Source organism: Kogia breviceps, chromosome 17, assembly GCF_026419965.1.
Source record: "Kogia breviceps isolate mKogBre1 chromosome 17, mKogBre1 haplotype 1, whole genome shotgun sequence".
Classification (NCBI taxonomy): domain Eukaryota; kingdom Metazoa; phylum Chordata; class Mammalia; order Artiodactyla; family Physeteridae; genus Kogia; species Kogia breviceps.
In genome coordinates this window covers 50,542,143-50,558,034 of record NC_081326.1, presented here as the reverse complement: position 1 = coordinate 50,558,034, position 15,892 = coordinate 50,542,143, and the positions used below count along the sequence as shown (strand labels likewise).

Sequence of the window (15,892 nt, the reverse complement as noted above, 5' to 3'; positions counted from 1 at the left end):
ATTTACCAAGGCTTGATTTGTGACCCAAGATAGGATCTATCCTGGAGAATATTCCATGAGCACTTGAGAAAAATGTGTATTCTGTTGTTTTTGGATGGAATGTCCTATAAGTATCAATTAAGTCCATCTTGTTTAATGTATCATTTAAAGCTTGTATTTCTTTATTTATTTTCATTTTGGATGATCTGTCCATTGGTGAAAGTGGGGTGTTAAAGTCCCCTACTATGAATGTGTTACTATCGATTTCCCCTTTTATGTCTGTTAGTATTTGCCTTATGTATTGAGGTGCTCCTATGTTGGATGCATAAATATTTACAATTTTTATATCTTTTTCTTGGATCGACCCCTTGATCATTATGTAGTGTCCTTCTTTGTCTCTTGTAATAGTCTTTATTTTAAAGTCTATTTTGTCTGATATGAGAATTGCTACTCCAGCTTTCTTTTGATTTCCATTTGCATGGAATATCTTTTTTCCATCCCCTCACTTTCAGTCTGTATGTGTGTCTAGATCTGAAGTGGGTCTCTTGTAGACAGCATATATATGGGTCTTGTTTTTGTATCCATTCAGCCAGTCTGTGTCTTTTGGTGGGAGCATTTAATTCATTTACATTTAACGTAATTATTGATATATATATTCCTATTCCCATTTTCTTAATTGTTTTGTGTTTGTTATTGTAGGTCTTTTCCTTCTCTTGTGTTTCTTGCCTAGAGAAGTTCCTTTAGCATTTGTTGTAAAGCTGGTTTGGTGGTGCTGAACTCTCTCAGCTTTTGCTTGTCTGTAAAGGTTTTACTTTCTCCATCAAATCTGAATGAGATCCTTGGTGGGTAGAGTAATCTTGGTTGTAGGTTTTTCTCCTTCATCACTTTAAATATGTCCTGCCACTCCCTTCTGGCTTGCAGAGTTTCTGCTGAAAGATCAGCTGTTAACCTTATGGAGATTCCCTTGTGTGTTATTTGTTGTTTTTCCCTTGCTGCTTTTAGTATGTTTTCTTTGTATTTAATTTTTGACAGTTTGATTAATATGTGTCTTGCGGTGTTTCTCCTTGGATTTATCCTGTATGGGACTCTCTCTGCTTCCTGGACTTAACTATTTACTTTCCTATATTAGGGAAGTTTTTGACTATAATCTCTTCAAATATTTTCTCACTTTCTTTTCCTCTTCCTCTTCTGGGACCCCTATAATTCGAACGTCGGTGCGTTTAATGTTGTCCCAGAGGTCTCCGAGACTGTCCTCAGTTCTTTTCATTCTTTTTTCTTTATTCTGCTCTGTGGTAGTTATTTCCACTATTTTATCTTCCAGGTCACTTTTCCGTTCTTCCTCCTCAGTTATTCTGCTATTGATCCCATCTAGAGCATTTTTAATTTCATTTATTGTGTTCATTGTTGCTTGTTTCCTCTTCAGTTCTTCTAGGTCCTTGTTAAATGTTTCTTGCATTTTTTCTATTCTATTTCCAAGATTTTGGATCATCTTTACTATCATTATTCTGAATTCTCTTTCAGGTTAACTGCCTATTTCCTCTTCTTTAGGTCAGGTGGGTTTTTATCTTGCTCCTTCATCTGCTGTGTGTTTTTCTGTCTTCTCATAGTGCTTATCTTACTGTGTTTGGGGTCTCCGTTTTGCGGGCTGCAGGTTCGTAGTTCCCGTTGTTTTTGGTGGCTGTCCCCAGTGGCTAAGGTTGGTTCAGTGGGTTGAGTAGGTTTCCTGTTTGACGGGACTAGTGCTTGTGTTCTGGTGGATGAGGCTGGATCTTGTCTTTCTGGTGGGCAGATCCACGTCTGGTGGTGTGTTTTGGGGTGTCTGTAGCCTTATTATGATTTTAGGCAGCCTCTCTGCTAATGGATGGGGCTGTGTTCCTGTCTTGGTAGTTGTTTTGCATAGCGTGTCCAGCACTGTAGCTTGCTGGTCATTGAGTGAAGCTGGGTGTTGGTGTTGAGGTGGAGATCTCAGGGAGATTTTTGTCATTTGATGTTATGTGGAGCTGGGAAGTCTGTTGTCAACCACTGTCCTGAAGTCCTGAAGTTGGCTCTCCCACCTCAGAGGCACAGCACTGACTCCTGGCTGTAGCACCAAGAGCCTTTCATCCACATGGCTGAAAATGAAAGGGAGGAAAAGTAGAATGAAAGAGACAGAGAGAGAGAGAGAATAAAATAAAATAAAGTAAGATAAAATAAAGTAACTAAAATGAAAATTAATTATTAAGAAAAAAAAGTCTTTTTAAGTTAAAAAAAAAAAAACAATGGACGGAGAGAACTCTAGGACAAATGGTGAAAGCAAAGCTCTACAGATGAAATCTCTCACCGAAGCATACACATACACACTCATAAAAAGAGGAAAAGGGGGAAAATAATATATATTGCTCTCAAAGTCCACCTCCTCAATTTGGGATGCTTCGTTGTCTATTCAGGTTTTCCACTGATGCAGGGTACATCAAGTTGATTGTGGAGATTTGATCTGCTGCTCCTGAGGCTGCTGTGAGAGATTTCCCTTTCTCTTCTTCGTTCGCACAGCTCCCAGGGTTCGAACACCTTTGGATTTGGCCCCGCCTGTGTGTATAGGTCGCCGGAGAGCGTCTGTTATTCGCTTAAACAGGACAGGGTTAAAGGAGCAGCTGATTCGGGAGCTCTGGCTCACTCAGGCAGGGGTGGGAGGAGTGAGGGGCATGGAGTGCGGGGCGAGCCTGCGGCAGCAGAGGCCAGCATGACGTTGCACCAGCCCTGAGGCATGCCGTGTGTTCTCCCGGGGAAGTTGTCCCTTGATCACAGGACCCTGGCAGTGGCGAGCTGCATAGGACCCCGGGAGGGGAGGTATGGATAGTGACCTGTGCTTGTTCACAGGCTTCTTGGTGGCGGCAGCAGTGGCCTTAGCATCTCATTCCCATCTCTGGGGTCCCCGCTGGTAGCCACAGCTCGCGCCCATCTCTGGAGCTCCTTTAAGCGGCGTTCTTAATCCCGTCTCTTCGAGCACCAGGAAACAGAGGGAAGAAAAAGTCTCTTGCCTTTTCTGCAGGTGCAGACCTTTTCCCAGGACTCGATCCCAGCTAGCAGTGGTGCACTAACCCCTTCAGGCTGTGTTCACGCTGTCAACCCCAGTCCTCTCCCTGGGGTCTGACCTCTGAAGCCCGAGCCTCGATTCCCAGCCCCTGCCCGTCCCGGGTGAGCAGACAAGCCTCTCGGACTGGTGAGTGCTGGGCACCAATTCTCTGTGCGGGAGTCTCTCCGCTTTGCCCTCCGCACTTCTGTTGCTGCACTCTCCTCCGTGGCTCCGAGCTCCCCACTCCGCCACCCTCAGTCTCCATCCACGAAGGGGCTTCTAGTGTGTGCAAACATTTCCTCCTTCACAGCTCCCTCCCACTGGTGCAGGTCATGTCCCTATTCTTTGTCTCTGTTTATTCTTTTTTCTTTTGCCCTACCCAGGTAAGTGGGGAGTTTCTTGCCTTTTGGAAGGTCTGAGGTCTTCTGCCACCTTTCAGTGGGTGTTCTGTAGGAGTTGTTCCACGTGTAGATGTTTTTCTGATGTATCTGTGGGGAGGAAGGTGATCTCCGCGTCTTACTCTTCCGCCATCTTCCTAGCTCCGCCTAAAAGTATGCTCCTTAAGCCGTTTAAAGTGCTATTTCAGTTTGGTCCCTGGGCCAGCAGCATCAGTATCATGCAGAGTCTCCGGCTTTATCCTAGAAGAACTAAATCAGAATGTTCAACATAAGAAGAACCCAGATAATTGTTGTATACATTAAATCTTTAGAATTAAGGCTCTAGGCCATATTATTTGGAAGGAAGATACACATTCCAAGAGAATCCCTTTTATATCATCTTTGTTCCATCATCTAGCTTTTGGTGATAAGAAATTTACTGCTTTATGAACTAGACTGTTCTACTGTTAGCTAGAAATCATTTTTTAAAGTTTACTCTTCCATTTGAGGTCAATCCCTCTGAATATTCTATTATTTCTTATTTGTTTGGTTGTAGCAACAGAAAACTAGGCTGCTTTATGAAAATACTTTAGATACTTGAAGATAACTTTCCTTATTTTTCTTTCCTTCAGGCTAAATATCTAGTTTTATTAAGTAATGTAGTTTGTCACATTCTTTAGTATTTTGGCTGCTGTTCTTAGGTAACTACCAGTTTATCCACAGCTTTTTAAAAGTCTGGATCTTTAAAATTGAAAGGTTATTCTAGGATTGTTATCTAAGCTTTATAGATTACAGTGGCAATGTTAGCTTCTATGACCAGTACATATACTTATATTAATTTAGCCCAAGATTGCATTCTTGGTACGACTTATTGACTGCATTGTTGGTTAAGTCTCACATAACACTTTGAGCCATATTTTTGTTATTTTTAACTCAATTTAAGATGGAGATCCTAATACATTTCAGTTGATTTCTGCTTATTGTCTGTCAAATTAAGATTTTAACATTTTTTCTAAAATGCATATTTAATTTACAGAAGTATAGTTTAGGAATAGATGGTGTAAAACCCATCTAATAGAAAATCAATGAACATTGAACAGTGTATTTTTAAATTTTTTTGTAATTTTTTAAGTCTTTAAAATAAGGTAATAATACTTCAGCAACATTTTTTATAAGTTGATGAAATATAATCATCTAAACTGAGTCATGTGAATAAACATGTTCTTTAAATACTCAGTTTAGTAAGATTTTTGAGACTATCAGTTAAGTTGTTAACATAATCATCTGGACTTTAAATTTAAGAGAAATGAAGTTATTGGTGGTGATACAGATGAAAAATATTTGCCAACCAAGAATTGCCAGTAATTTTTAAATGTAGAAATGGAGGGGTTTTTTGTTTTGTTTTTTGATGTGGACCATTTTTTAAAGTCTGTATTGAATTTGTTACAATACTGCTTTTGTTTTTTTGGTTTTTTGGCCACAAGGCATGTGGGATCTTAGCTCCCCAACCAGGGATTGAACCCACACCCCTGCCTTGGAAGGTGGAGTCTTAGCCACTAGATCACCAGGGAAGTCCCTGGGAGCCATTTTTAAATGGTTTAAATTGTGTTTTCTGCATTAAATGCTAAGTGTTCCCCTGAATCTGTCAAATAGAAGCACTTTTATCAGAAATGTGCTTGGCTTATTTTTTGTATTAACATCACAGCTTAAGTTCAGTATTAATGTATTTAGTCAGTATTTGCATGACACGCTGGTCCAATTTGTTAAAACTAAACACAGGCAAAGAAGTTTTTGTAATAGGAAATTATTTTGGTCTTCCCTTGGAAAAAAAAACTACATGGCATTAAGTGAGGTAGAAGATGGTGATTCCAGCATTAAATTTTAAATGTAAATTATAAGAGATAAGATTTTGTAATTTACATGATATTATAGTTATTTCTTTTATTAGAGATATTCAAGTATGCCTTCTAGATTCACATTATTCACTAATGTGAACATAAAAGCTTCATTCTGTCTGAGCTGTTGTTCCTCCTTTATTAAAAAAACCCTATTTTGTGGGAAATCTAAAAATTTTAAAGTTACATGCTTTACTCTTTGCTGGATGCTATGATAGATTGTAATCTGGAAAGATATATAAGTTGTAGTCCATATATTGCATTAAGTAAGAAGCTCTTGGGAAAGGTTAAAAAAGAAAAGCCACTGTGTACTAAAGTAAGATCCTACAAGGGTGGTATTATTTTGTTCTCACTTTTGGTATAGGAAGCATGCAGCTTTATTTTACAGTATCCTAGGGATTGATTTGTGAAGAACAAAGCTGAACCAACCTCAAAAAGACTGATGTATAAAATGCCATCATTATTTGCAATGAGAAGTGCTACGAGGACTAAGTACGTGAAACATGACCAGATTGTTCTGACCCTATAGGTTTAATACATAGGAAGCTGTAGAATACAGAAGATTCCTTTATGAATATTTGGAATCAGAATAGAAAATTAATTTATGTGACTGGAATGTTTCATGGTACCATCAGATTAAGCATCGGGTTAACATATCCATTTCCACAATAGGAATATCCTTGTCATAAGGACCAGATCATGAACATTTTTTGACTTGTTATGTCACCCTAAACATTTGGATGGGCATTTCCAAGATTTGCTTTTTACTTCTCTTTTTATGATTCCATTTCATATCAGTATCTCTCACTTTGCTCCTATCTTCCTTCCCTGTCCCCCTATGTTAATTTAAATATGTTAATATTTTTTATCAAGTTCTTCTCAAGTCTTCCTGATCTGTTAGTTTTCTCTTACTAAATTGATGAATCTCTCTCTGCTCTGGTGCATTGTTTATTTAATCCTCTGAGGGCCGTCTTATTTCTGTTATACTCTGATTCTTGAGAAGTACCTTTTTCATGCACCCTTTGGGCAACCATTATATTTTAGAAGAGGCTTTTTTATTTGTGTTACTGACAGTTGCAATCTATGCAGTAGTTGAGACATACCAATAATGGATGAATCTGGAGTACCCAGAAAAATGATTGGTAAAACATTGCAAGAAATTTGGGGATATTGGTGAATATAAAATAGTTACATACCTGTCTTTAATGTTAAACTATCCGTGCATCTTATAAAAAGAGATGTTTGATGAGAATTTCAAACTCAAGAATTAAGGGTATATTTCTCAATATTTATGGAGATTAATCAAACATGCATTCAAATGAGAAAAAGTAACATTATCATGTAGTATTTTGCCTCCCTCGTGAATAATAAAACCTGTAAGATTGTCTTATGAGTTGATTGATATCCCTAGAATCACGGGTGGGAGTAAGAGCCTTCCCTGAATGAGCAGATTTGACTCAAACATGGGATACTGTAATAGTTGGCTCTAATCTTGATACCTTGTAGGTGGGGTAAGGATCGATAAGGACAGGTCTTCTTGAACTCAGTCATAGGAATCCCTAGGCATTGGCTTTCCATGCTACTGCTTACAGGTAGACGCACTCTGCTGAATTTTTTTTTTCTTTTTGATAAATTTATTTATTCTGGCTGCGTTGGGTCTTTGTTGCTGCGCGCAGGCTCTCTCTCTAGTCGCGGTGAGCGGTGGCTATTCTTCATTGTGGTGCATGGGCTTCTCATTGTGGTGGTTTCTCTTGTTGCGGAGCATGGGCTGTAGGCGTGCAGGCTCAGTAGTTGTGGCTCACGGGCTCTAGAGCGCAGGCTCAGCAGTTGTGGCTCATGGGCTTAGTTGCTCCACAGCATGTGGGATCTTCCCGCACCAGGGCTCTAATCCATGTCCCCTGCATTGGCAGGCAGATTCTTAACCACTGTGTCACCAGGGAAGCCCTCTGCTGTAGTTTTTGCAGTTACATATGTATCCAGAAAGGAACATTAAATTCAACTGATTTTTTAAAAATATTTTTAAGTAATGAAAGGAAGTATACAAACAAGGAAAGTAAAAATATTCAAGCCCACTGTAAAAATTCTATAATACAAATAAGGGAGAAACAGTGTGGATTAATCCCTGACAGCCTTATGGCTTATATGAAATCAAAACAATATATTTAATTTGTTAGTACAATCATTTATTATAGATATTAGAAATAGAAAGGTAGTTCAGTTGAGATTGCAGAAAATTTTGTTAAAGATAAAAAATCAAACTTTTATAAAGGAAAACAATGCAAAAAAGTAGATTTGTTTTTTAAATTTTAAAGTAAGGTAAAGGTTCATGGTCATAGAAATATAATTAAAATAACTTAGAATTAAGACAGTTAATGATCAAGCTGTATTCTACAAGTAGGCTTAATGCCTTCATTTGCATTTCCATGGTTCATATACAAAAAAGACAATATCTTATGCCATTAAAAATCTCTGAATAAATTTTTAAAACTAGAAATTTTATAGCATGTACTTTCTGGACACAAAACAGTAAAACTAGGAATTATTAAAAGTTTTATAAGTAACTGAATCAAAGAAGAGATTAAATGTTGATAATTACGAAATACCTACCAAAGCAGCACTCAGAAATTAATTCATAGCTTTGAGTACTTGTTCAACTTTTAAAACCTTGAGTAGAAGTACAGAAAAACAGAACAAAGGCACTGAAAATAAAATTAGCACTATATTAGTAAATGTTGAAATTACTAATTTTGGAGCATTAAAAGAACTAGGTGTACATGGGGAGATATTCTGCATCCAATTTTGTGAGGCAAATAAGACCAGCCCTATTAGAACATTCAGTAAGATCCTCTTACCTCCTCCAAGACCCAAATCAGATATATACACTGAGGAGAAAAAACACTGGATGTTGAGAAGAAAAAAATACTGACATCAGAATTATCTTTGGCAATATTATTGTTACTGGTGAATGGTTCTTAAACTTCTTGGTCTTCAAACTCTTTTACTATTAAGAGTTTTTGAGTGTAGTTTTGTACGTGTTGGCTAAATTTATTGACATATACTGTATTAGAAATTAAAACTAAGAAATTCTAAAATATATTTATTAATTGACAAATAGTAAATTGATTATAGTTACATATATTTTTATGAAAAATAACTTTAAAACAAATTTAGTGATGAGTGACATTGTTTTACATTTTTGCAGACCTTTACATTTCTGGCTTAATTAACAGCTAGATTTTCATGTTTGCTTTCATATCTGATTTTCATTCAGTCTGTTGTGATATGTCATTTTGTTTGAAGGATAAGAAGAAAACCAACCCTCACACATACATGTAGTTGGGAAAGAGAGGTGTTTTAATAGCCTTTTCAGATAATTGTGAATATCCTTTTTTGATCATACACCAGAACTCAACAAGTAGTAATTTCTTAAAAGGTACTGAAATGTGGGATTTGAAACCATATCATTCAGTTTTTTGGATTCTAAACTATACTAGAATTCTAAACTATATTGGTTTATTTTGCAATTTAAGTGGATCCTTTACCCATGCATGATTTTATGACCGTATGCATTGATTGTTTGGGAAATACTGGTTCAGGGTGTTATGCAGGTATTCCAACATACACAGCACCATTATACAACACCAAAAAAATCACATTCATTAATTTCACTACTAAACCCATTAGAAAAGGCTTTCAAGTATTGGAAAGTAGTCAAACTCTTGATGACAGATACAAATTTTCCAAAATTTTACCCTTTTTTTGAAAGCTCTGATTTTTATCATTTGTTTTTATTGAAGGATAGGCTCAACTTTATTATCTGGAAAATGTCTGCCAAATACTCAAGTCTGAATGGCTTTGGTTTGACTGTCATTCTTTCAAGTAAAAATAGTGTTCTATGAGAAAAGCAGCTGGTTCACCTTGCAACTCAATAATTGAACATGTACTTTTCCTTAAGACAACCATGACACTGTAGTGTACAGCAGAAGATCTTTTACACACTTCCCATTTTAGTCATACAGAATATTAAAAAGATAAGTATGCACAGGTTGAAATTTTTGAAAATTAATAATTTGTACTGCCTAATCAAAGATATAGTTGAAATTGGCTTTTTTTTAACTGTAAGAGTATGGTTATTAATAATAGTGACTAGTATAGTATGATGCCACTACTGTGATTTGTGCTAAGGTACCAGATGATTTCATTTTTTGTTTACAATTCAGTGATTTTTAGTTACTTTACCAAGTGGTGCAGCCATCACCATAAATCAATTTTTGAACATTTTCATCCTCCCAGTAAGAACCGTGATGCCATTTAGACTATTTTTTTTAAAAATAGAAGTAGCCTGTTCACAAAATGTGAAAAAGAAAACTCAGTAGTATTACAGTTTTAAAATTTCACCAAAATACGGTGCTTACCATTTTCACTTGCCATAGGGTCAGGTTGCCATATTTTCTTCATTAGTAATGTCCTAATGACTTATTCTGATTTTTGCTTGATTCTAACTATTTTCACATGAGAATACACCCAGTTGGCTTGACAGATCATTGTTTCCGCCATTTTCCTAGGTTGCGTATTCTTTAAGTAGAATAGCTTCTAGTAAGTAGTGTGTAATTTGCATTTGTATGTCTACAGTCAGTATGCAGTTTTCAATTGTCTCTGATAGGTAGTAAGTATTAATGGAGAAAGTATCATATTTTTCTGTTTTTAATTTACAGTAGCACAGGAATACAATTTAATGTGGTTCATTGAGTGTATGTTAAATTGATAGTTTATATAGATTGTGATTTCAGGCTTTTTTTAAAATACGGAAGTACTGTGGAGATAATTTATACTTTTGTCCTTGAAGTGAAAGTTTAGATGCCAGTGCAGGTTAAGTCTCTTACATCATATATATTATCATTTCTGCCATAATTTATTCTGAATCTAAAATGGAGATGATTTACACATTTGAAAAATGTTGAACTTTTAAATGTAATATAATATGTAAGATAAAGTATCAAATGTAAGCTAGAACAGTGTTCGTAGGCTATTAGAGATGAGGCTTTGCCACCAAATGTAGATGCTATTAGGGAGAAGAATGCATTTGTAATACAATGCCCTAGTTACTCTCCAGTTGTAAAAAGAAAGATTCAAAGTTCAGTTAGCAAAAGAATGTTTAATTTGTTTTCTAAATAAAGATACCATAAATATCCTAAGAAATTTCAAGTTTTACTGTTAACAGTCAACTAGATTGTGTCTAGAATTTGTCCTGATTTACCCTCTGCCTTTATTTTTCCTAAACTGTCTAATTGTTCCTGATAAGAAAACTTTTCATGCAGGTGTTTTACCTGCTTTATAGCTCAAGATGGTCTCTAAAAATCCATAAATTTTTATTCTTTATGTCCTTATAATATCCCCCATATAATACTTAAATATTTTTTATTTGGTGGCATATTTTGTCTTATCCTTTGATCTCTAAATATTCTGACTTACAATTAGAAAATACTGTAGAAAAAGCTTCCATAAAATTGTACAATTAGAGCAGGGCTGTGCTAGAGGAAAAATAAACATTTTTACTTAAGCATAATGAAATTACACTTCCAAACACAATAAATACTGAAGCTCTTATTTAAAGGAAAATTTAATTTTTTGAAATCTAACAAAATTAATTTTAAATTAGATTTCAAAAATAGGGGAGGTATAGCCTCCTTTCTTACCTAATTTATAATCCAAACAAATAACATAACAAGTAGTTTAAGAACCTACTTAGCTAAATACAGATGTATTGTGCATGCTAAACACACTGTAAATATATAACACTTACCAGTGAGACCTGGAGAAGTTAGAGTCCAGTGAAGATGAAAATTGATTTGACTTTTAAATTTTGATTGATAGAGAGGAAAGGAGATGGATGATAAGAAAGAGAAGTAGAACAAAAGAGCACAATAGTTGTACAGGCTATGGTTTTGCTTTTGTTTGAACTAAATATATAATTACTGATCTTACAAGAGTGTGAACTAAGGTAACATCCCCAGAATCACCCTTAATCCCCACTCCCTTCCTTTATATATTGATCTGTACACATAACATACATACATACATACATACATACATATATACAAAGGAAGGATCACTTCTGCCCTAGCATGGTTTGAAGTCAGCCATGGTAATGCTGTATACCAGGAGTCTGCAAACTATGGACCATGGGCTAAAACGTCTTGTGGCCCACTGCCTTTTTTCTTATGGCCTGCAATCTAAGAATGGCTTTTACATTTTAAATGGTTGGGGAAAAAATGAAAAGAATAATATTTTGCAATGTGGAAGTTATATGACATTACAGTTTTAGTGTCCATAAATTTTTATTGGAACACACACTTATATATGTATATATCTACACACACACACACACACACACACATATTTGGCTGCTTTTGGATTGTAATGGCAGAGTTCAGTTGTTGTGACAGAGATCACACTCGGTATTGCACTCTCCCTGCCTCACTCTGCTACTCAGTGCTCTTTGAATCCCAGTGATGCTGCCCTTGTACCTGGACAGAGTTTCAAGTGCCATGTGTATCACTATACTGCAACATTTTACTTAGAAAAGTGGACTCAAATGTGCTTAAATTTTTTTTATATATCAATGTTTTTATTTATTTTTGGCTATGTTGGGTCTTTGTTGCTGTGTGCAGGCCTTCTCTAGTTGCGGGAAGTGGGGCCTACCCTTGCAGTGTACAGGCTTCTCATTGCAGTGACTTCTCTTGTTGCATGGTATGGGCTCTAGGTGCGCGGGCTTCAGTAGTTGTAGCTCATGGGCTCTAGAGCGCAGGCTCAGTAGTTGTGGTGCACGGGCTTAGTTGCTCCACGGCGTGTGGGATCTTCCCTGACCAGGGCTCGAACTTGTGTCCCCTGCATTGGCAGGCGGATTCTTAACCACTGTGCTACCAGGGAAGTACCAAATGTGCCTAAATTTTAAGGCACAGTGCAGTGGGAATTATTTTGTTTCAAATTAGAAAGCAAAGCACTGAACTGACAATGTAGATATGCTAAGAGAATACAGTATACATCTATATAACCAGACTGTAAGCACTCATTACAATATTCCTGACTGATTACAAAGCAGCTGTCAGAAAAATTAGGAAATTTAAAACAGAATATCTTATCACAGCAGAATTTCCTCACAAAAATTAATGAAAATGAGGCTTCAACCAAAGTAAGTTTCTTAGCAGCTCTTTTGTTAACCAGGTAAGGAAAGCCATTTACCAGTGGTGATTTTGTTAAATTATGTTCAGTTGCAGTGGCCAAAGAAATATGTCCAGAAAAAATGAACTTGTTTAAAACTTTTAGCCTTTTGGTGAGAACAGCTTCTCAGAATTGAAGATATTGGGAGCAACATCAGTAGTCAATTAAAAAATAAAGTATATGATTTTTAGTGGTTTTCCTGGGCTCTTGATGAGTTGAGAGATGTTTACCAATATGGCTAGTTGTTGGCTTGAGGAGTCAGTGATGGATTTGAAGTAACTGAAGAACATGCCTCTCTGAATAGTCTGTGGAACAACTACAGGTGAAAATGTTTTCAAAGTTGAGGAAATACTAATTTAGTACAGCCTGAAGTGGAATCTGCTGAGATGTTTTAAAACTTTTGGTGGCAAATATGTGTGGAGGAGAAAAATGCTTACTAGTTGAACAGATTTACAAAGCTTGTAAAAATGTGAGTTGTTCAAAGCCTATCATTGTTCATTTCCAGGTACTTGTGGGAAATTCTTGAATCCATGGTGTATTACTGAACCGTTAGTGTCAACAGTGAACTTCATTTGCTATCGTGGACTTAACTGTTCTCAGTCCATGAATTTTTGTCAGATCAAATATCTTGATTTTTCCTGCTACCACAGTGATAGGATGGCTTTGCAGTGGCAAAGTTTTATTGTGACTTTTTTGAGGTTGGGGCAAGATTGAAATTTTCTTAAACAAAAAATTGCCCTCAACCACTATTATCAAGCCATGAATGGCTCTGGAAGTTAAGCTGTAGACTTGATAATGTTTCTGATTCAACCTAAAATTACAGATCAGAACAGTACTTATATGCAATACTTATACTCTAGTAGTCACTTTGATAATGCCTAACATAGCATGAATCCTATGTCCAGCTGCTTTATACATTTTCCATTCTTTCAAAAGTTAAAAGAAGAAATGAGACTCTCATTCCCACACAGATTTGTAGTGGACACATTTTTTGGGCTCATGTTACAATTCCAGAAAGATTTAGACCTCATTGTAAGTATTGGGTTGGCCAAGAAGTTCATTCGAGTTTTTCTGTAAGATCTTACAGAAATCTGAACCTTTTTGCCAACCCAATACAAAGGAAATTTCTGTATTTGAAAACTCATTTAACTGTGCAATTGAAACAGAAGCAATTTATCTGCAGTGTAATGATATGCTAAAAGGCAGTATCAAAAGAACTTAACAGAATTCTGTAAAAGCCTTCCATAAAAGCCTTCCAAGTGATAAATATGCTCAATTAAAATCTTATCAATTGATACCAGAGGTCAAATATGTAAAATCTCATTACAGATCAGCATTAACAGATAAACATTTGCAATAAATTTTAATGATAGGGATTTCTAATTTTGAACACAATTAAGCAAAGTTACCCTATTAAAGGAATTTTATTCTTTTCATTAGTAGACCTGAATTATAAAAAATTATAGTCAACTATTATATTTTGCGTTTTGTCAGTAAAATATTTTGGAAATTTGTTTTCTGGTTATTTAGGTACCTGATTAATATTCTCAATCTTGCCTCTTGACCTGCAAACCTAAAATATTCATTATCTGGCCCTTAACAAAAATTTTGCTAACCCCTACCATATATTCACATAAGAGAGATGATTTTTTAAGGAAGTCATTCTCCAATAAAAACAGTGAAGTTACACATGGTGCAATGATACAGAGAAAGGATAAGTAAAAATAAATGTTTAACATCATATAAAATAAACTTACAGTTTTTTATTGTGTATGGATAAATCTATGAATGAGTTTCATAAATGCCTACTAAAATTACCTACTTCAAAACTGATTAAGAACACCAATCATGCTCTGCTGTACATGATGTCTCTGATAAGAGTATTGAGGCAATCACTTGTATTGAGTGAACATTGCATTTAAAATTTTCTGCCTAAAACTCAGGCCCAATTTTTCATATAATGAAACTTCTAGCTGATTTGTGTAGTTATCTTTTCTTAGAAATTGTTTTATTCTTAAGTGAGTGTTGATTATTTTTATACTTTACCTTTTTTAGAGGAAATTTAGGGAGGGCTAAGTGGGACTAGATTTTATTTAAGTGTTAGGTTACTATCAGATTCCAGGGTCCCCTAAAGAGTTCAAACAGCATTTTATGGGGAATCTGCAATATGACAAAGTATAAAGATTTATTAACATTACAGTCTGGGAGAACTTGGAAGATAAGGTATCTGAGCTGGACCTTGAAGGATGGCTAGAATTTAGGCCTTCAGAGGGATGTGTTTGGGAGAGCAGTCCATATGGAGTGAGTTTTAAGAAGTGAGGGAAGCAAGAGGCAGTCAGTGGTGGTGTGGTGGGAGATGGATCTGGATGGGTACTTTGGGGCTTGAAGATTTAACTTAGAGAAATGGACTTTATTGACAGATGTTTCCAAGCTTGGCATAGTACCTGGTGCTCAGAGGTTCTTACTGGATAAAAATTGGGGAGCTATATAAGGAAATTGAGCAGGAGAAATACAGAATAAACACTGAATGACAGAGGGTAGCCAGCTGGGGATCATCAAAATAGTTTCCAGTCTTTCATCCTCTGAAATTATTTTTTTAATTCTTTAATTTGTGTTGAGTGCCTGATTCTCTAATTGAGTAGTGTTTTTTTGCATATAGGTTTTCACACATTTGTTCTTCTAGGGAAATGAAATCTTTTGAAACAGACTGACAGCATGTATAAGGGCCTTGCAAAATCCTCTTACTCAACAATGGTAATAGGATTATTTACCTCTTAAGTGAGTCTGTCATCTCACTCCAAATTGGGAAATACCAGCTGGCATTCTCATCATTTAGACTTTTTCTTGGAGGAGATGGCTCTTACAGCAGGGGTCCCCAACTCCCGGGCTGCAGACTGGTACCTGTCCTCAGCCTGTTAGGAACCAGGCTGCACAGCAGGCAGTGAACGGAGAGCAAGCAAGCAAAGCTTCATCTGCCGCTCCCCATCACTCCCGATCGTACACACGCTCGCATTACCACCTGAACCCTCCCCACCATTGAGCATATTACTACCTGAACCACACCAACTACCCCCCGCCCCCCTCCCATGGAAAAATTGTCTTCCACAAAACTGGTCTCTGGTGCCAGAAAGGTTGTGAACTGCTGCTTTATAGTATTCATTCTTAAGTTTTGGCAATCCTGGTTTTCTGAAACAGTGCAATCTAATGGGCTGCTCGAGTGTTTTATTTTTATTTTTTTATAACTTTATTTTTTTAATATTTGGCTGCGTTGAGTCTTCTTTGTTGCGCACGGGCTTTCTCTAGTTGCGGCGAGTGGGGGCTACTCTTCGTTGTGGTGCATGGGCTTCTCATCATGGTGGCTTCTCTAG

At 36.4% G+C, this 15,892-nt stretch overlaps 1 protein-coding gene across 1 annotated transcript in view; it reads left to right on the top strand.

Moving 5' to 3' along the window:
* The window catches only part of EIF3E (eukaryotic translation initiation factor 3 subunit E), a 57,674-nt gene that overhangs the window by 23,040 nt on the left and 18,742 nt on the right, over positions 1–15,892 (top strand). The window lies entirely within an intron of this gene.